Source organism: Amblyomma americanum, chromosome 1 (assembly GCF_052857255.1).
Source record: "Amblyomma americanum isolate KBUSLIRL-KWMA chromosome 1, ASM5285725v1, whole genome shotgun sequence".
Taxonomy (NCBI): domain Eukaryota; kingdom Metazoa; phylum Arthropoda; class Arachnida; order Ixodida; family Ixodidae; genus Amblyomma; species Amblyomma americanum.
In genome coordinates this window covers 314,497,668-314,520,231 of record NC_135497.1, presented here as the reverse complement: position 1 = coordinate 314,520,231, position 22,564 = coordinate 314,497,668, and positions in this window count along the sequence as shown.

The following is a 22,564-nucleotide window of genomic DNA, read 5'->3' as shown; positions in this document are numbered from 1 at the left end:
ACCTGCTACCACCCTTTTTCCTCAAATTTCCTTATCTCATTTGGCCACCTGATTGCCACCTATTCATGCATTCACCTACTCTTGGAATCCTCCCAGCGTTGTAGTGTGGTATTGCTTATATCTTCTCTGCATTACACATGCATTGCACAACCTCTTTTTTCGATTATTCAAGCTACCTCTGTTCCTGTTTTTTGCATAATCAGCTGGGCTCATGCTGTTTAGAGGGAAGGGGTACAAAATTTTAAACACTAACAATTTTGATTTTTTTACTGGTCGTAAACAGGAACATTCTAGCAAGTTTCAATCACAGGTACTGAATGCAACATAATATTGGCCTACCTAGTAGTCACTTCAACCTTTCACCTGCATTAAGTGCAAACAAGGGGTGCAGCCTCAAATATTGCAACGTCGTTAATATCGCCTCTCAACAGTCACTGCTTGCTAGTGATGCTGATGGGGTCCTGTGGGCTAGCTAGCAGAACCTGTTGGCATAGCACCGGCCGGTCACGAACATAAAACCTCTGTGATTACTCTAGAATGACTACAGCAGGCCTAACGATGGCCAGGTATTCAGTGGTGTGAAAGGCTTTGTGACGAGCGATGCCGACGAAACTCTGACAGTCGCCAAGCCAGGCTTTGGCAGAACGCTGGCAAGCGAAACTTGCCACCGACTAGACAACAAACTGGGTATCCTCTCTCGTCTTTGTGAGTATGTTGAGCGGAAACCGTAACGAAATGCACTGCATGTGTTCATGTGCGAACACTGATGAGAGATAAACACCACACCACAGTGCCAGCCTCCATCTGTAGTGAGAAAGCCTAGTGAGTACGTTTATGTGATGATTGTAGAAAGCGAATTCTTAAGTCCTAGCGTGTGAAGTTTGTCATAAGTGTAGTTTTGGCAGCAGTGACCTGAAATGAATGGTTGCTTACTATGTAGAACACATAGAGTGAATGAGATGTGACAAAAATGCTAGATGAGGTGACCCTCTCTATCTAGCAATTGATTGGTTTGGGAAACACAGACTTGTGGAGAACGGCTTAGTTACATCTGATTTCGTGATGTTATCGATGTAATATCAGTGACGAGGAATTTTAGTTCATGATTGAGGATATAAATACTCAGTGCGCAAATGAAGAGAGCTAAAATGCTAAACAATCTGGAAAGAGAACATTTTACGATGGGTAGTGAGCTATGTAGTGGAAGTGGTAACAGAGTACATCTAAGCAAGGTCATCCGCACATCTAAGCCAGGTCGTGCGGAAGTATTTGAGAAAAATGGTTGCGAGTAGATTGGGGTTTAAGGCCTTTGGCATGCACGCAGAAGTTTCGAACAGCGCCTTGCAGTATGCTAAAAAAAAATTTAAACTGCACTGCTGCTACAAATCTTTTGGGCAAAAAGTGGTACACTAACCCCCGAATGCAGAAATCTAACTTGTGTCGCGCTTGGACTTCACTACAAGAAGTCGGCTTGAAGCACCGCGGCGACCTCGAAGCGATCAAGACTGCTTTCGCGTTTCATAGAGGCTCAGGCCGACTTACTTCGTTAAGTCAAGCGCGTGCTTGAACGGGAGAGCACTTTGCTCGTCTGCGAACGAGAGTAACGAACAATTTATTACTTTATCGCACATCGCATGGAGAAAAAAGTATATATTTTGCTAAGCGTTCGTAAACGCATACATTTTATGCAAGCTTTTTGGAGAAAGGTGCTAATAGCGGGCGCTAAAAATCAGTGTTCTCCGTCTCTTGACAGGAATCATATTTTCGGCTGGCAACATGCATCACAGCCGCTGTCACGGTTGACGAGAGCAGGAGTCTTTTTTTCCCTGTGCATGCGTTGGGTTTAGCGTTTGTAAAAATGTCGCAGACACCTTTGTCTTCCCAAGAAAGCACGCCCCAGCGTAAGGCGGCACCCCGCTTCACCATCGAAGAGAAGCAGGTCCTGTCATCGCTTGTGGGCAAGTTCAAGCACACCATCGAGAACAAGAAGACCGACGTCTCGTCGTTGGCGAAAAAAATGCAACGTGGTTGGAAATTGCCAAAATATACAATTCCAACCATGGGATTACGCGCCGCGATCATCTTCAACTGAAGAAATGTTGGATGAACTTGAAACAAAAATGGAAAGAAGTAGTCGCTAAAGAAAAGCGGGAGCGCCACAAGACCGGTAAGCGTGCGTTGAAAGTTTTGCGTAACTGGTGCATTTGCGGCATGTTTACATTTCGCTCGCCCGCATGTTTTGTATTCTATGGATGAGTGTGTGTCAGTTCGGTGTACTGAGCGTAACTGCGGTCGTAAGCGCTACGGAGAACATTGTGAGGGGATCTGTGGGACTAGGACACGAAAATAAGCTGGAAGTGATGGTTTTCGCGACCTATATTATTAGTTCCTTTATGATTACACGAACAGCGCGGCCGTAATAAAACGCGATAGCATGCGAACAAAATATTTTCCCTGTGTCCTTACTACTGAATGCAGCTAGCATAATACATACTTCTGGCTAAACAGTTTACCGAAGTGCACATTCATCATGTTCCAAAGGCAGCCAAGTAGCAGGTGCTACATATTTGTGTCTGTTTGCGTTTCATTTCCAGCTGTTGGCACGTAGTACGAGTGTACTACGTGCCAACTGTGTTATCAGCGCAAGCAGTATTCAAGCAGTGGCATGCACAAAGAGCAGCCGGCCTTTAATGGCTATTGACATGATTTCAAGCAGGTACGAGTACTAGTTCAACGAAAGCGACACCAGCACGGGCTGGCGTATTTGCCGTATTTTTTTTTGTACGAGACTAGTTTAATACAACTAAGATGATATAGTGGCGGAGCGCGATTTCTAGTTGGAACAGTTTGTGAAAAATTGAAAATGGTTTCATCGTCTGATGAAAACACTTCATTGCTGTTTAGGAGGAGGATCACAGCCTGCCTCCATAGACCCCGTGAGCGAGTAGGTTGGGGCCATTGCTAGCCACATGGCCACCAGAATCGTCAACGAGTTTGACAGCGATGGGGCATATCAGCCCCCCGTCGAAAGTTTGCCTGTCGTGAGGCTCCTGCAGCCGATGATTGACGGGCCAGATGACATGGAGTTTGACTATGCTGGTAAGGTGTTATGTCTGTGGAAGGTGCTGGAATAATAGGGAGGACATTTCCTTCCGTGTTCACATCTTGTGGTGTCGCAGGCAGCATGCATTTTCACAGTATAACTGCATTTCTGTTTCCTGTGAACACCCTCTGCTCGAAACGCTCTGAAAAACCCCAAGCGTCTTGGCTTCCATCTCTTCCTGCCTCGCTTGGATGCACAAAAGGGCATGTGTGTGTGTGCAGGGATCCTGAACTGATGCAATAACGAATGCCAAAATTCAATGATTACGACTTGTTGTGTAGTGAAAGAGGATGCTAAAAGCAAGCACAGTGAGATGAGCTTGAAAACAAAGTGTACAAAAAGTTAGAGGTGCCTAACGTGGCATGTATAGATAGTGGTGCTGGACGTGCCCAGGATTTTGCACAACCCAATTTGACGACTACTCGTACATGTCTTGTACATCTTAGCAAAGAAGTAAACATGCAACCTTAATTTTGTGTCTGTTCTTCAACTGCACCCACTCAGGACATTTTCATGCTTGCACGTCTGCAGTGCTGAAAGTTTTTTTTCATCATGGACCCACTAATTTCTAGCACATTTGTTAACTTTATTTGCAAACGACGTAAACAGTTGGCATTTGTACTTGTACTTCATCTTGATGCTCATTTCTGGCTTTTCTCTTTTGCGTTTTACTGTAGTACGCTGCTGTGTACTTTCCTTATCTAGAATGAGCTTTGAAAAATATCTGGGTATTTAGAAAGTAGCACCATTCAGGACAGCATTTTAGCAAACAGGCAGACTGCAACAACTTGCATGAAGGCAGCATGAGCACAAACAATGGAACAGAAGTGCTGACTGCGAAGGGGGCATTGCCAGTGCCTTTCTCAAGTCTATTGTGTTGTGATGTAAGCACGTCACAATACTCTCTTGCCAATTTTACATACTTTATTTCTTTTCAATGCACAGCTTGTCATGAAAAGAAAGGTTCCTGTGCGGGCAGTGGCAGTGCTCATTACAGGAAATGCCATGTCTGTGGTGGTAGAGCACGAGAACACTTGGGCAGTTTTTCATTGTTTTGTAGTGCAGGATAGCAATGTGATGTCAAACGAAATGACAAGGCTGCAAAGTATGTGGAACTAATGAGTTCATTGCATACTAGCAACTTGGATTCATCTTATTTCGCATCTCCCTTTGTTTGCTACAGATGACTCGCGGGAAGATGCCAGCCACGCAGGCCAATCACAGCCACCAGCTGCTACTGCCAATGAAAGTGGAGAACCTGCAGCAGCTCCAGAAGGAAATGAAGAAATCACCTCGCCAATTGTGCAGCCCTCCTCCTCCACCTCCAACATAGCTCCACTTGCTTCTGGAGTTGTAACGAGGTGCACCCCTGCTGCTGCATTAGCCAGTGGTGACAGCTCCAAGGCTCCAAAGGGGCGGATGGCCCTTTTGGAAAAGACGCTAGATGATGAGAACGAGGTGCGCGCGGGGCTTCTGAGGGAGGAGCACACACTCCATCTAAAACTCCTCCAGGGAGGCCATGACAGCATATTGCATGAACGAGCCACAAAACACAAGTTTCTTGAGCAAGTTCAAGAGCTCGAGCTCCAGAAGCTATAAAATAAACTTTTAAAACAAGAAGCAGAGCTAGCAGTCCTCCAAATCGAAAAAAAAAATTAAAGAGCAGCAGCTTCGCAAGGCGCTATGCAGCAAGACACCGCAGGGTTGAATAAATGGAAATTCTGAGTATATAGCAGGCGTCCTGTATATCCTGCTTGATTCAAATAAACATTACTTATTATTGTTAAATGCGACGACTCTGATTGTGATGCTGTGACACCACTCAATTGCATGTATGCATGCATGAGTTGTTCAAAGTGCATGGCTGGGTCAATGGAAGTATGCTTTGCTGCCGCAAGAGAAACTCCTGCATCCTCAGCTTGACAGGCGTATTGGCTCCAAAGTGCCTACTATTTAACTATTCAGTAGTGGCATTTGGCTCAAGCACTGCGACTACTAGTGAGCACAACTACCTGCAGATTGCGAAGCCGTAGCAGTGGGGACACAATAGTACCTCTGCGATTTGCTTCTTGGCACCTAGCATTACATGGTCGAGTGCAGCGACTTGCAAAAGGTACTTTGAAAAGATGCACGGTACAAGTGAACTCTTAATACAGCCTGTTTGAGGAATATATCCTAACAAGCACTCCAGAAAAAACAGAGAGAGAGAAAATTAACTTTATTATTATAGAGTGATTACGCGGGTGATGCGGCTATGTGGAGCATACAGCTCACTGTGTTCAAATAGCACTGTTCTCATAAAAATTAGCTTCCAAAACCAGGCTGTAGGTAACACTACACGTCACATAGCCAAAAGTGGGCATCACAGCTAAAACATTCAGGGGTCCACTTTGTTGACCTAAAGTGCGGTGAGGCGAAAGCCTTTAGCGCGGTGTTGCTGCCTGTGTCACTAATGTATGGTTAACATGATAATCAAGTACACAGTTGTTTGTGAATCTTAAATGCTGGAGACACTGGAGGGCATCTGAGAAGCATCCATCTCATTCGACACCTTTCTGCAACCACTCTCCAGCATCCTAGACAAAGAACTACATGTGCGTTGGCAGGAAGTAGCGTAGTCGTTACCACGCTTGGCTGTGGAACGCAAGGATGGTGGTTCGAATCCCATCGTGCACAAAGAGTTTTTTCTTATCGAGTTGGAGTGTAACGAACGGAAGGATAGACGCGAGCATGAGCCATTAAAGGCTTTTGCCTTAATAAGTGAAGGCACGTGGCAGGGAACACTGCGCAAATGCACGAAATCATTTCTTGCATGATATGAATGCGCACAAGTAAGGCAGTTCCAAATCAACGTAAATGTTGCATCACCTTTCCATCAAACCCAGGGCCTGCAGCTATCACTTCATATATAACTAGGAAAGTTCATTCTGTGCTTGTTACTCTGTGGGCCCATCTCTGCAGCATGTTCAACATTAGGCCCAAATGTTATACGATGTCGAAGTGATTGAATCCCTGCGAACGCAGCCAGTGCATTTCTACAACAACCCGCACCAGGCATTGGCAGCCTCTAAATAAGTATACAACATGCCTGTTGACGGCACCCATGCTCCGTTACTCTTATCCGCCAAAGCCTGCAACAATTTAAACAGCTGGTAGTTCCTGTAGAGTGGAATGCACGAAGGCAGACTGAAAGGCTAAACCTGTGCTTCAGTACCTGAGAGCCAACCAATACCAATACCTGCAGGCACAACTCGCAAGAACAGCTAGTCGAAGTGTTGTGCTTGCACATGGAAAATATGAAAGAAGTAACTATCTAGTTGAATCGCAAACCACTGAGTGGCCTACAGAAGAAAATTGCATCCCTACTCCAGAGTGTGGTGGTACATCAGGACTGATTTATGTTCGAGGAAAACCGGCAGTCGCACTGCCTCTCATGACATCAAGAGAGCTCAACAAAATCGAAACATAGTCACAATCCTGCACTGCACAGAATGCGCCTAAGAGGGAGAAGAAAAGTTCTAAAAAAACGTATTTTGGTGATGTGAATGAGACATAATAATAATTGGTTTTTTGGGGAAAGGAAATGGCGCAGTATCTGTCTCATATATCTTTGGACACCCGAACCGCACCGTAAGGGAAGGGATAAAGGAGGGAGTGAAAGAAGAGAGGAAGATAAGGTGCCGTAGTGGAGGGCTCCGGAATAATTTCGACCACCTGGGGATCTTTAGCGTGCACTGACATCGCACAGCACACGGGCGCCTTAGCGTTTTTCCTCCATAAAAACGCAGCCGCCGCGGTCGGGTTCGAACCCGGGAACTCCGGATCAGTAGTCGAGCGCCCTAACCAGTGAGCCACCGCGGCGGGGACTCGTGCGCTATAATCGTGAGGCGTTGTCGCAAACTTTTGGGAACGACGACTCTGTCACCTCGATACAATACATCCCGCAGGATGGCCAACCCCGTGGGTGGGAGATAGTATGGCTTTAAATTATGTGGCAGGGACTTCTTGTCAGGCCATGTTGCAGAAGGATTCTCTTTGTTGCACGAACAAAATGTGTTTTTTTTACTGTATTGATGCACTGTATGTACTATATTATATTCTAATAATCAGCACATCAATAACCCATTAGATAATATTGTATGTCTAGGAGCCACCATTTCTGTATTACTAATTTCTTTGCAGCTTTGTATGTTGTTTTTTTATTTTTTGTAACCACTCCCCTCTGTAATGCCTCTGGCCCTGAGGGTAAACGAAAAAAAAATAAATTGCATGGCCTGTGCAACAAACTTATCGATGGTTGCCTCTTGTAGCTCTTGCGAAGTCACTGCATAGGGATAGCAGGCAGACGAAATCGTCATCACCTGCGTCAAACGGATTTGACCCACTGTATGATGTGGTCGGAGCTTGCAAGCCACAGGAAGTATGGAGTCCTGACTGACTTTCCGCACATATCCGCGGGCTACTCCGAGTTCCTTGGTGAAGAGATGCTTGAAGCTCGAACGTAGCTCAGGAGGTATCGGAGGCGTATCAGGTGTCTTGGAAAGACACTCTAGTGATGCACCCACGGTGTAAGAATATATTTAGGTGTTGACACTGGCCGCCCGCCGCGGCGGAGAGCGCGCACAGATTGTGTTCGCCCTCTAGTACATGCGCCGACCGCAGCGGCGCGGGGGCGCTGCGGAGCAGAGGCCCTTCGCTTTCGGTGCGGCAAGCGGCGTGCCCAGAGCCGTATATTCCCTTCTCCGGCGTGCCCTGCTTTAGGTGCCCTTTTAGGCTGCGTTGGTTGATGTTTTGGGCTGAGAGAGTGCATCACAAGCTGTGAACACCACGATCTCAGCTTCCACGTCGTCAGCTTCCATCGTGGACGAGCAAATTTTGCTAGAACTAGCTTTTTGTGTCGCGGTTTGGCACAGGCCGGATTGACAGTTGTGGAAACGCACGTGGTGGCGCGGGCCGACGCCATGGACGGTCGTCGCGGCCTATGTGCATTGTGTCTGTGATCTGTTGTTTGTTGCTGTGACACACCTGTCAACTTCAGCCGGGTCCGGAAGTCTGCTAGACGCAATTATGGGTAAGAAGTGCTTCGTACCCAACTGCAGTTCGGGCTACCGGAGTTGTCCGGATCAAGTTTCACTTTTTAAAGCTCCGTCGGAGCCTGCTCGCTTAGAAATTTGGCGCCGGGCAATTCCCAGAGCAGATAGGATATTGCAACCGAGCGACCACGTCTGCGCGAAGCACTTTCCCGAGCATATGATATCAAAATCGTACTATGCCGAGTTCAATGGCAAGGTACTTTTAAATGTACCGAAGAATATCCCGGCGCTGTCGGCGAATGCTGTGCCCAGTATTTTTCCCGGGTGTCCGAAATATCTGACAAAACCGACAAGGTCAAGAAAGCCTCCTAGAAAACGACAGTCTACGGCCACGTGTGGCGATCAGTCAAGCAAGCGGCCCGCTCCCGCCGCTGTCGCACTGCCCGTTGGGACGGTTGTGAAAAACAAAAAGGCACCGATCCATCATCGAGCCCTCAGAAGAAACTGCAGACATGTGAGTGGAGTGATCAAGGAACGTGCCCTTCTCCCACCATGGAACTTGGAGGCACCTCCTCAAGTGCCACCTCCGTCTTCCTTGGCGTTCATGACGTTAAGGTTTGTTCTCTTCTGCACTGCTCCGGGTACTTAATATTCTAGGTGCTTAGTGTTCCCTGTACATAACTTTCTGCTGACCGTATCGGTCCTCCCGGCATGCCATAGATACCTATAGGTGCCCCTGGATAACGAGATACAGTTGCTTGCAATACAGGTTAATAGTAACTGCCCAGCCCAGGACATTAAATAATTTAGCTGTTGTTAACATACAGCATGATTAAGCCCTTAGCTTTTGAAGCAGTCCGCGAAACTTTTGCCTGTAGCTTTTTGGGTTTGGCTGCTTTTGATAGTAGCATATGTTTTATAACAATACCCTAAATCCATTTCCACTGATATAATTTCTCTCATTTTTCGTCAGGACAACCGCACGAGTCCACATCAGGGTGGTCCAGATGGATTGTGTCACGTCCAGACTGAAGCACCATTGGCAGCATGCAGCAGCCTCGGATTAGTCGAGGAAAGTCACGAGGGAGTGTCTGTCAGCGGCCAAGATGAAAAGGAACCGCTCACATTTTCATGTCTCTCGAGTTATGTATCCAGCATTCAACTTCCAGGAACCTCGTGGGCAACACAAGTTGTTGATAGCTTTCGTGTGGAAGCTGTAGTCTTCACAGAAGTGGATTTGGCGAAGAAACGCGACCAGGCACCTTTCCTGAGGAAGTCATTAGATGCTACAGTTTCATCCAGCGGAATGCTGTCACTGCGTGCCTTCATTTATGGTCACCCTATAACTGTCAACGCCAGAAGTGGCGATGTTGTTCCATGCGGCCTAAGCGACTTGGAGAGTGTGATTCACAAGTTTCACAACCTGCACGTATGCGCTGGTGGCCCCGGTGGCGAGATGTACCACAACATCCAACCCGAGTGTGCATATATCGACGCATGTGGCGTGTGGCGGCACAGAAACTGCATGTTATTTTCTGAACAAGCAAGTTGCGACCGTTGCGAAAGATTGAAAGACACACTCCGGATACATTACTCCCGTATGAAGAAGAGAGGAGAAATGAAGCACATTCGTCTTTTAAGCAGCCCTTCCAAAAAAGCCCGCATTGACCTTTTGCGGAAGGCAAGAATTTCCTGCTACAGGTCCAAAGTGCGACTTCTAAAAGGAAAAAAAAAAGCTTGAGGCGGAACTGAGCAAATGCAAAGCCAAGCCTAAACAAGTAAGTGATGAAACACGTGACCGCATTTCTCGTGATGCGAACCTTAGTGAGGCACAGCAGCTTGTGTTAAAGGAATGTGTGGCTGCTGGCAAGACTGGTTCTAAGAAGGGACGACGATACTCGGACAGCTGGATCCTGCTTTGCTTGCTCCTTCATATCAGGTCACCAGCAGCCTACAGGTTCGTGATGGAAAACGAAGTGCTCGCATTGCCGTCAGTCCGAACAATACGCCGGTATGTCTCTATGGTGGGATTTAAGTCGCGATTTGACAGCAAGTTCTTTTCTGCTCTGAAAAGGAAAATAGAAAAAATGGACGACTTCAAGCGACATGGGATTATCATGTTCGATGAAATGCAGGTTAGAAAAAGTAAACGTGTCAATTCTCGCACGATGACATATGTAGGGCTGGCAACAGACGCTGGAAACGCTGATGAGCTCGCTGATCACGCCCTCGTTTTCATGTTCTGTCCTTTTGGCGATAGCTACGCTCAACCTATAGGGGTGTTCGCAGCAAAAAATGCAACCAAAGGCTCCATTCTCGCTCAGTTGCTTCTCCAAGCTATTGTGATGCTCGAAGAAGCCGGTGCAAAGATTCATGGGTTTGTCTGTGATGGCGCGTCAACAAACAGGAGCATGTGGAACATTCTAGGTGTTAATGGAAGCCTCAAGGAGAGCTGCAACTCGTTCACGCACCCAGTTGACCCTGAAAGAAAAGTTTTTGCGTTTTCTGACACTCCACACTTGTTTAAGTGTGTGAGAAATAGACTTAAGCAGCAGCGATACTTGAAAAACGAAGGACAGTTGATCAAGTGGGAGTACTATGCTGAAGTCTACAAGACGTTGCCAACGCGGGGGGCCTAAAAGTCTGCCCGAAAATAACGCACTCTCACATATACCCGAGTAACTGTGAGAAGATGCGTGTGAAGTTAGCCACCCAAGTCTTTAGCCGCTCCATGGCGGCGGGTATTCAGTTTTATCGGGAACAAGGTATCCGCAAACTCATAGGCAGCGAGAAAACTCAAGAATTCACGTTGTTTTTAAACAATTTGTTTGATGCACTGAACAGGCGATTTCCAGCAGAAGGGATCACAAGGAACAGCCGAGACCTCGCAATTCTCAAGCATGGAATTGACTGGCTGGACAGCTGGGAAAGAGAACTGGAAAGTGGCAACATTATAAAAGACATGTTCTTGACAAAGAGCACTTGCGAGGGACTTCGAGTCACATTGAAGTCCACTTTGGATCTTTGTGAGGTGCTGCTTGATTGCCACAACTTCAAATATGTCCTAACCAACAAAATGAACCAAGATCCTATCGAGCGGTTCTTTGGCAAAATACGGTTGGCAGGAAGCCAGAATGATCACCCTTCGATGCCCACCTTTATGCAGCTTTACCAGACGCTGTCGATCTACAGTATCCTTAAACCTCCGAAGTATGCCAATTGCAAAGTCGTCGAGGGTGAGGAACCATTGCTGGATGCGTCATATTTCAGGGCCCTCATTAGAACAGACGACAAAGTGGCATCATGCCCTGGATTCATCAATCAAATTAAAGAAAAGCTAGACGATCTAGTTTCAGTAGAAAACTGGGAATGTGAAGATATCGTTCGGAAACACAAATCAGACGGAGGGCAAATTACAGACTGCATACTTTATTATGTCACCGGTTTTTTGTGCAGAAAGATGCGAAGAGTTACCAGCTGCGCTGCTTGCTTGTCAGCCTTCAGCGTAAAAAATAATTCTTTTGCTGAAGCAGCTCTAACAAATGTGAAGACCAGAGGGAGTCTTACCCACCCTAACGTCAACATATTTGACCTTCTAAAGCATACGGAGCGGTTTTTTGTTGACTATGCAGACTGCCACACGGTGTACTGGGACACCATAGACGCAGTGATAGATACATACACGATGACATTCCCATGTGCTGATCACAAGGAAGAAGTACTCGCACAGCTCCTCCACTATTACGTCAGCATGCGTATGAGGCAGCATTGTAAGCACACCAGTGCAGTCATGACAAAGCAGTGTCAAGAAAAAAAGAAACAGGCCAAGCTGTGCTCATCCTAGATGATAGAGGATGATTCGCTCAGTGTATCGTCCAAATAAACGAATGCAGTGATCATCACAATTGCAGTCACGGTCTTGGCTCTTGATTACACGAAAGTAGCCCAGTAGGTTGTGATTCACTGTGTTTTGTGGCTGCGGAGTAAGTATTTCTGATGCAGGCGAAATGCGGAAACGTCCTTGAGGTTTCTGTGCAAATTAAAGAACTCCAGGTGGCCGAAGTTAACCATGTTCTCAACACGGCGGTCATCTCGCAGCATTGGCGCAATACACTGCTCAAGCAATGTTTGAATGTACGCGTAGGCTCTTCAGGCCAAATGTGGGCGCGTTGAGTCCGACCTTTTATATTTAAGAGGCAGTGTAGTTAACTATGCTCACAGCAGTCGTGCGGATGAACGAAAAAAAAATTTGCTATGAACGCATTTCGATAACGAGCTCGGAAGCAGCACAGGGCTGCGTCCTCGCTGCTGTTCCGCCCATTCATGCAGTCTCAGCAAGAAAAACACGAAGTAGCCCAAAATAATTTGGTGTCGACAGCAGTTTCAATCCTTCGTTGTCTTGCCGCACTTCACAAAGCACGCGTACACGCAGCGGCACCGAAAGATCCCGTGGCATCTGCATTACGGCTGCCGAAGCTCGGCGACTAGGGGCCCCGGGTGCGTAGCGCCATCTGTCAGCGTTCGAGAGAAGCGCAGGGAGCGGCAAACAAGTTCTGGTCGCGCCGCCGAGCGCAGTGTCAACACCTAAATGTATTCTTACACCGTGGATGCACCTTTTATCCTCATTTGTAAGGCCGCAATGGCATCTAGACCAAGCAGCGTTGTCCCTCCACATTACCATAATCCTGCCGCTCACATTTCAAGCTTGCAACAAGCAACTCAAAATGGGCTTCATATGGCAAAAAGATGTCGAGATATAACTCTTAAAAAGAATGAACTGCACCGTCTCACCTAAGAGCGCCGCAACTAGCTACGGCTATGTAACAAAATGTACTTCTCAACCCTGAATAAACAGTTCCTTTACTGCTCTCGAATGAGCGGGTCTGCACCTTGAGTTTCTCCAACACAGTGCCCAAACATAACAATAGTGATAGCATTAAAGGACTGCAGACACCCAATTAGAGTTGCCATGGTGGCTCAGTGGTTACAGTGCTCGGCTGCTGAGCTGAAAGACGTGGGTTCGATGCTTTCTAGGATGGTCGAATTTCAATAGAAGCTAAATGTTAGACTCGTGTATAGTGTGATGTCAACGCACACTGAAGTATCCCAGGTGGCCGAAATTATGTGGAGCCCTCCACTACGACATCCCCGTAACCAGAGTCGCTTTGGGATGTTACAAATCTCGCAAGAAAAACGAGCCCAATTTTAGTTTCATGCTTTCTTCTTTCAAATGATGCATTAGAAATTAAAATACGTACGTGGCTCATCACGTGGTATTTGCCTATGACCGCTAAATAATATATAATTGAACTTCTCTCATGCTGTTTTGGTTCATCAACCGAACGATGGCTGTGACGTGTAGTTGACCTTTAGGTCACGTGAGGCACGAAAAAACCTGCAATATAAATCACTACAACACTCGCACCACCCTGCTTCAATACCTGGAGGGACAATAAATTATGTATCAGCAGTTACATTCTTATATGACCAATATTTAAGGCGAAAGCCTTTAATGGCTCATGCTTGCGTCTATCCTTTCGTCCGTTACACTCCAACTCGATAAGAAAAAAAATCTTCGTGCAGAATGGGATACAAACCACCATTCTTCCGGTCTACAGCCAAGCGTGGTAACGACTACGCTATTTCCTGCCAATGCATATGTACTTTTCCTTGTCAAGGACGCTGGAGAGTGTCTGCAGAAATTCGTCGAATCAGATAGATGCTTCCCAAAGGCCTTCTAGTGTCTCCAGCATTTAGGATTCACAAACAATTGTGTACTTAATTAACATCTTAGCCGCACATCAGTGACGCAAGCAGCAACACCGCGCTAAAGGCTTTCGCCTCACCGCACTTTAGGTCAACAAAAGTCCCCCTGAACTTTTTTCTGTGACACGTGACCTAAAGGTCAACTACACGTTACAGCCATCGTTCAGTTCATAAAACCAAATCAGCCTTAAGAAGAAATTATAAATTATTTAGTCACAGGCGAACATCATTAGGTGATCATGTATAATAACGTATCACTTGAAAGAAGAAAACATGCCAGCAAAACTTTGTTGTCTATAGGCCTTTAAAATGGCAACTACAAAAACAAAACAGAATGACAGGAACACATATTTCCGCAATGTGCACTCTGACACTGCCCGAAGTACTGGTGCACAAAGATGAAAAAATGGTCCGGTTGTCGCTCTAGCAGTGGGCATTAGTTATGGAGCTCCCATAGTGCAGACGGCTGTTCTGGAGAATTTGGCCTTCTGTGCAAGCAGTATGCTTGTACTCTCCTCCTGCAAGGTCAATGCAACACTCTTGAATGATGGCACACCAGAAAATTGGACCTTCTATCAACAAATGCAGGAACACAAGCAAGGAAAAATAGCTTTGTAAAGTGGGACAAGCTCAAAACTCAAGATCCTCACAAGCTGAGAGAAAATCTCAACGCTTTCTTAATCATTGCAGAACGAAATTTATGATGTAGGTAGTACACGTAGGTGCACTTTGCAAGGATGTTTGACTCCAGATGCACGAAACAACGTGGAGAATTCTGTATTTTTTACCTATGTGAAGCTCTTTTGGATCAGTAGCCGCGTGCCTCCATGCCCGATGCGCTGTCGATGAGGTCGTCGACAGGTGGCAGGTACAGTGGCCTCCTTGCAGCTGCCGTGGTGGTAGTGTTCAGTGCAGCTGTGGTGACAGGAGGCTGTGGCTCCTTCATCAAGCAGCCAAAGTTATGAAGTGCAGCACAGGCTGTTATTATGCAGGCCGCCTTCTCTGGCTTATGCTGCAGCCCCATGTCCAGGCAAGGGAAGCGGCTCTTCCACACTCCAAATGCCCTTTCGACACTGTTCTTTGTCTTGATGTGGGTTTCTGGTACCTGCGTACCCTGTACGGTTGTACCTCGTTAAAATGGACACTTTGGTTAGCAAGGAAAAGTGTTGACAAAGCGAGTTTTCTAAAATAATGAATCATGAATAAAATAACCAAAAATATTGAAGGTTATGGACTGCTTCTATGCATAGTGGCGGGCACTAAAGTAAAAATATGGCAATCTTGGAAGCTGAACACCATTATCTTTAAAATTATGCGATGCAGGTACAAGCATGTTAGACGCGCCTAGTGGTCAATGAGATGTATCTTGTACTACAGGTTCACATTCCAAACAAAAACTCGCAACTCCTTATACTGACAGCTGCTGAATTTGGTTTTTCAGTGTGCGCATGAAGGTAATTTTTTTCCCAGCCATTCATGCAATGTGGGGGATAGTAAAGCTAGTTGACTGCCACTATATACCATTACACAGCACACATACACACAAACACTAAACAAGAAAAATCCGGGAAAAATATACATAATTCGAGTCGTCCATATTAACTGGGCAAAACTGCATTTGTTACGAATCGATACCACACATCAAACGTGCGGTCAAAGCTTGTGCCACGCAATGTCACTGCCAACTTACCTTCCTTCTGGTGTGTTTGCCGGGCCAGGGTCCGAGAGCGGCGTCATCAAGAATGGCTGGCACCCATATCCAGCGTCTCCCAGCTGCACACCAGTCACCCGGCTTTCCTCATACAATACCCGCACGCGGGAATTATCAAAAATTCGACTGTCGTGCACTGAACCTGGCCAGCTGGCAACGACATCGAAAAACTGGAGCTGTGGTCCAGTGACAGCCTGCATTAAACCAGCAATATACCAGTCAGCACAACCAGGGCCGCGTACGGCGCCTATTATTTCCTGGGATCTGGATAAACTACCCCTGCAGTACGGACGCTCTTGATACGGTACTGCTTTATTCAGAAAATCCAGACCACTTGCAAAAACCACTTTCCAGGGCCACAAGCAAAAAAACGAACGCATTACAGCGCTTGACCGGTGGTCTGATTGGTTAACAAAGCTAGATTCTCAAGCAGTCACTGCGTTTAAAAGAAAAATCTGGACCTCGAGCGCAGCACTGTACTAGCGCGCTCAGTATGAGCTGCAGTACGCTAGAGCTTGACCGGTCGCTCGCGCGGTGTAGGCGTAGCTCATTGAGCGCGATAGTACACAGTGACATATTTCGCAATATTTCATCCACCAGCGCACTAGACAAGCAAGATCATGGTTGCACGTTCGAGGCGACCCGAAAAAAAAGGGAGGACAGCAAGCGCGTTGCAAGAAAAGGCTGAAAATGTTTATTGTTTACCTGCACGTTGATAGAGAAATAGCCCTTCCGGTTACGGAACACTTCTGCGTCTTCACCACCGGGGCTTTTAATCCGAACGTGCGTACAGTCTATGCACGCGGTGACTCCCGGAAACTCTGCCAGCTTGTAAAAGTCGCGCATCACGCTGGCAAACTCGGACGCTTGGGGGAAGTGGACGAGCATCGGGCGCAGGTGTTTTGCAATTAGCACAGTCATTTTGCCAACTTCGCGACACACTGTTGACTGCGGAATGCGCACCGGGTCTCCTGTCACTGTCTGGAAAGTTCCAGCTGCATAAAACCGCAGTGCCATAAGTAGCTGCAGCATGGGAGGCACAGGCTGTCCCCTGTTGTCGGCGCACTCTTGCACAGGCAGCATGGAGAGCAACTTGCGCACGGCGATCTTTGAAAATCTGTACCAGGCGAGGAACTGGTCTTCACTGTACAGTTCCATGGGGTTGCCCCGATCGCAAGGCTGGTCGCGGAACCATCGGCAACGGATGTGCCTCCGAAAAAGCTACATCCATTGCGTAGCACGCGAATTCAAAGGAAGAAATCCTGCGCGCGACGTCGTTCCTGCGGGCTGCCATGTTGGAAATGACGCAGAAACTCGGCGAAGTCGGTTCTAAGCCACCCTGGACGCATACTTGAAATATGACCGCCTTCAGTCAAGCCAAGTAAGAGCGGAGGTCGCCTTCCAAGTTGAGTAAGATTTATGGCACACAATGAAGCTGTCTTGAGAACAGCGCAAGTCAAGTACGAGTCAACTTACATTTCTGAATTCGGGGGTAAGAAGTTTAAAATTGCGAAGACTGCAGTCAACCTTTGAAAGGAAAATCACAGGGTTAATGCTAAGATATGGAGGAGATAGCTGCGGGAGTTGGCAATAAATGCAAATCAAAATTTGAGCTGAAATCTTGAATAGACATAGGTAGGACATGCATTTTTAAAAACTGACTGTCCTTTTGGGTAGTGGAGTGATTGCTGGCAGCAAGAAACTTTGCTCTTGCCTTCATTTTATAGACATATTGCTTTGTGCTTTAGGTCCCAGAGCCTGTCATAGGCCGCATGTACTTGTAATGAATTATCTGCACAAATATATGGAATTCGTACACTTGACAAACTCTAAAACCTCATCAATGCTCACTCTCTCTGTAGTGAACTTTGTAACGCCTGTTAGTCACCACTTTGTTGCATGTAGCCCCTTCACTACAACGTCCCTCATAGCCTGAGTCGCTTTGGGATGTTAAACCCAAATAAACCAAACTAAGCATGTCACCCCAAATAGGAGCCGCAGTTATGGTACTCAGCTGCTGACCCGAAAGATGCAGGTTCAATTCCAGCTGCATTGGTCGCATTTTAATTGAGACGAAATGCTAGAGGTGCAGGAACTCTGTGATGTTAGCACACTTAAAGATTTATCCATTTCTCTAATATCTAACATAGCCTGAGCTGCTTTGTGGTTTTAAACCTCATAAAACCAAGCAAAATTAGTGGCTACATCAATTCATAAAATTTCTTTAAATTTTTATTATTTTCTAAGCATTAACAATTTTCTGCTCCTCTATTCCTTCATCTTTTCCTCTCTTAATCTCTCCTCGCTGAGTAGCAGGTCAGTGGTTTTGAATGCCAGGGAAATATTCGGTTTTTCATTTCATTCGAAAAGCTCTCTCGCACTATTGCTTTGCTAGTTGTATTATGCAGAAATATGTGAAGCTTAGATCCAAGAGCTATGGCCTGGATAGTAAGTTCTATATTCAAGGGTACTTAGTTTTATATTCAACCGTACTTACATTACTTATTACGCTATCCATGCAGACTTCTTTTGTAATGGGCTACCTGGCATAGAAGTGTTGTGACCTGCAGCAGTAAACATCTTTTAAGGGAATTTTTTCAGTTACATGCATAACAAGATTGGGCAAGCTCATGCTCTTGTGAAGCTCATAAACTTGCATTTGTTTTCATAACCTTTTCTGTGATGCACTGACTCACTGGAATACGCTGCAAATCTTCACTGCAATTTGATATGCCTAACATAGTGAGACATTCATGTACTCAAGTTTGGCTTAGTACACTGTGCTCAGATGAGTTTGTGAGCTGGCAAAGATAAAGCAAGGGTGGCAGTGTTTTGTAATGTCCACAGGGTGTTCTTGCAAACTCCAGTATGCGTGTCATTCCTTTCTTTTCATGCAACATACACAGTCTTCCCGTCACACTCATGTTTGAAACAAAATGCTGCACACTTAACCACTGTGAAATTGAAGGCCATTGTGCTGCTCCACAAAATATCTGGCTGGAGCTGTAGTTGTGGAGTGGAAAATTGGCTAGGCTATATTTACACATATTCGTCATGATACAAGCCTCTTGCACGCCACACAGACGTGTTAATAGTACAATATCCAGCAGTTTTGCTGTGGAGAGTGCAGTGCTAAAACGAGAATAATGATGGAGAAAGCAGACAATATATTTTGGCAAAGCATCAAGATTGCTAAATTTTTTGGAAATAAATTTTTGGGACACTCCTCAGAAGGTTAAGGAACTTTTATACTTCACTACCATCTGACCAATTACGGAGTATGCCAGTGCAGTGTGGGACCTTCTAGTCAGAACCTATTGTGATATGCTGGAACGCATTTAGAATCGTGCGGCGTGGTTGGTCACCAACAGATATACTTTTAATTATCGAAATAACATTATCAAGCAGGACCTGAACTGGGACTCTGGAGGAGTCCCTATCGAAAAATCTCATATGGATGCGTATGTGTCTCGTATGAATTTATATGTGTCTAGTATGTGGTCATACACATTGATATGTGTCCAAAATGTGTTTCGTATGGGCTGATATGTGTCCCTAGTATCCCTCGTATGGGCTTATATGTGTCCTTCGTATCCCTCATATGGGCTGATATGTGTCCTTAGTATGCCTCGTATGGCCCTATGTGTCCTTCGTATCCCTCGTTTGGGCTGATATGTGTCCTTCGTATGCCTCGTATGGGCATATGTGTCCCTAGGTTGCCTCTATGTGCTGATACGTGTCTATCGTATCAGTTGTTTGAGCCGAAATATGGATTTCGTGTCACCCGAATGGGCCGATGTGTCTTTCGTATCACTCATTTGAGCCAATATGCAGCTCTCGTATCACTCATATGGGTGAACTGCATCTCTCAGTCAGCTGATATTGTCACGGACTTGAAGACGACAAAGTTGGCAGTGGCGCGGCACGGAGCGCTCGCGCTAGGCCCACCGCCATTAAATCACTCTCTTTATTATTATTCTAAAAATTTTAAAATCAAAACACTCATCCCTTTTCTGTTCATGACGAAAAATTCACCGGTGTTATGCTCCCACGTGCTTTTCCTTTTTGTTAACTGAGTTCAGTTGAATAGCCACCCGATTCTTGGCCGATCCCCCAGTGTGGGTATGTGCCATCTTTTGATAGGCTAACAACAACAACAACAACAAATCGTTCCATCGCCATCTGTTATGTAGTACTGTCTTCACCTGCTTGCCGTCACGTAACATTTGGCGTGTAGTGCGGAGTTCATCCCCATCCTGGTCCTGGAGCTTCGGCGTCCTGCGTGTGCCGTGGTCGTCGGTCGTGTGTTCCTGCCCGCACCGCCCGGTTGTGCCCCAGCCCGCCAGACCAGAACCGACCATGTCGTTCACCCCAGCCCCGTCCCCGGCCCCGACCAGAAGACACGACAACTTGACGACGCCGCCGCTACTCGAACCTATGACCCCACTGACCCTAGAAGCCGCCAACATATTCGAACACAGCCCCTGCCCATGCCGTTCGGTGTGATCATGGGCCTCGGCCGTCTGCTCAAGGTGACCTAGCTAGCTACGGACCGGAAGCTTCCTGGACCAGCGCTCATCTGATCATCATCTGTTCATCTCTTTCATCGTGACGGCAAACCCTGCATCTTCTTCTCTTCTGTGTTCATCCGTCCTGTCACGCTCATCGTCACGCTCTGCGTTTCGTCTTTACTGCCGGTCTTTCAGTTCGCGCGATCGGAACGATCGCTCGGCAGCCCCGGGTAGTGTCACGGACTCGAAGACGACAAAGTGGGCAGTGGCGCGGCACGGAGCTCCCGCGCTAGGCCCACCGCCATTAAATCATTCCATCGCCATCTGTTATCCGTCACGTAACAATATGTGTGTCTTTTATAAGGCTCGTATGAAATTAAATGGATAACTTTTCATCTTGTCATTCACACGGTGCACTTGAGCTCATAATTAAAAAACACAGGTGATCAAATTAGATCCCTCTAACGTGGTGGGTTGTTAAATCCCGAGTATAGTACCATTTTACGCTGTATCAGCTTAGCACATGAATGGGCAAGCATATGGCATTCCAATACTGTCCTGTTTCAAAGCTACATCTCAGCTGAAGCGCACACATTCGAAAAAAGTTTAGAACACCCTCAGGAAAAGTAAAATTAAGCCAAGGACACCATCTAAAACATAGTAGATAATTAGGCCACAAAACTTTGGCCCATGGGATAAATAACTCAAGTAGCTTCCAATAATAAGGAAGTGACTATACAGATGCAAAAATTTCCCATACATATATGCCAAGCTTGAGAGGTGTGTTGAATAATTTGCCCCCTTGTCTATAACATGCTAATTACTGAAAGTGAAAGATATTATTATAAACAAAGCTTCAGATGTCTTTTTTCAGAGGTGTAATTCATTTTTTGATATCGTCCCCCACATACACTGATGCCCTTGCGTAATCGATGCACTGTTGTTGTTTACATGCCCTCAGAGAAGAAAGGCTGATGGCCCCAACTGGACACTAAAGGTCTTCAAATGTTTCTTCAGCTACGGAATAGCCGAAAGCTACAAGGCACTAGGTCAGAGCCATTGGTGGGTGATGCAGAACATCCCGAAACTGCAGCTTATTCAACACGGCGGTATTGCCACCTAACTTGTTGTTATGTCAAGCATTGTCACATTAAATGATGGATTTTTTTAGTACAAACTATAAGAAAAAGTGCACGGTCCTTCTGCATCCTCAAGTTCAAGAATGCCCGCAATAACCGTCTGCTTAATGTCACAATCATCACAAATAAATTCATCCGCATGTGCCACGAGCTCAGATGCGAGATGCAGACAGTAGGCATCCACTGCACTCCTCGTCTTTCACACTCAACACAGCTGGATCTTGCATGTACGTACAGTTTGTACCCACCTTCAGACTGGAAACATAACATACCCATTACCATAAATTGGACTCATTCGATGTTGGATAATGATAGGGAGAACACCTTCTGCCATCGAAAATTTGGTTTCGAAAAACTGTTATAACCGTACACAGATGTATACTAACATTTTCCTTGTGACTACTTCAATATCAGTGGTGCCATGTGCAAAATGAAAATATCATGAAAAGTGGGAACATCGAACATTCTTTTCATTGTAACGTCTTTCTCTTTCATGAGGTAATAAATGTGTTACAGACCAGGAGGTAAAAATATATTGATCACCCCTCATATAAACAGAATCCACCAATACCATCTGTTTAACGAAACAACTCTACATAATACAAAAAACACTACATATATACTATATCATGGAACAAGAGTAAGAGTTTTGTACACAGACCACACGAACAACACAGCAGCAAGTGACATACAATATTAGTTACATTTCTCCATATTTACTATACTCAAATACAACTTAAGAATGAAGTGGCAGATGCCTCTCAAAGGCATTGTAATGGGCATGGAGGAGGAGGACACAACCAGCAGTGCATGAGAGTTTTGATGATGACGAGATGTGAGCCCGTTAACAGGCCAATGTGATCCATTAAACGTTTGCGTATACAAGCCGAGCACATCGAGCACTGCCACAATGAGATTAGCAAAAATGAGAATGACAATGTCTCTAATGAGCTATTGTAGACGCCATGGTGGAGGGCTCCAGATTAACTTCAACTGCATATGCCCTGACAAAGCACAGCAAAGAGGCGTATTTTCCACTTCACCTATATCAACATGTGGCTGCTCTCGCCTGGATTTGGCTCAGCTTCCTTGGGCATAGACCACAATAGTGTGAATAAATGTCCATCCAAACAACTGTGACGTGACAACTAATGAACTGAATATGGACAGGTAATGACAAAAAGAAAAATGGGCCATATATGCCCTCTTCACTGTGTGAACATGTCACCCATCTGAAAACAAACATAAAAATAAAAAGACATCAAGTGTCACCTGCTAAAAAAATAAAGAGCCTAAACACT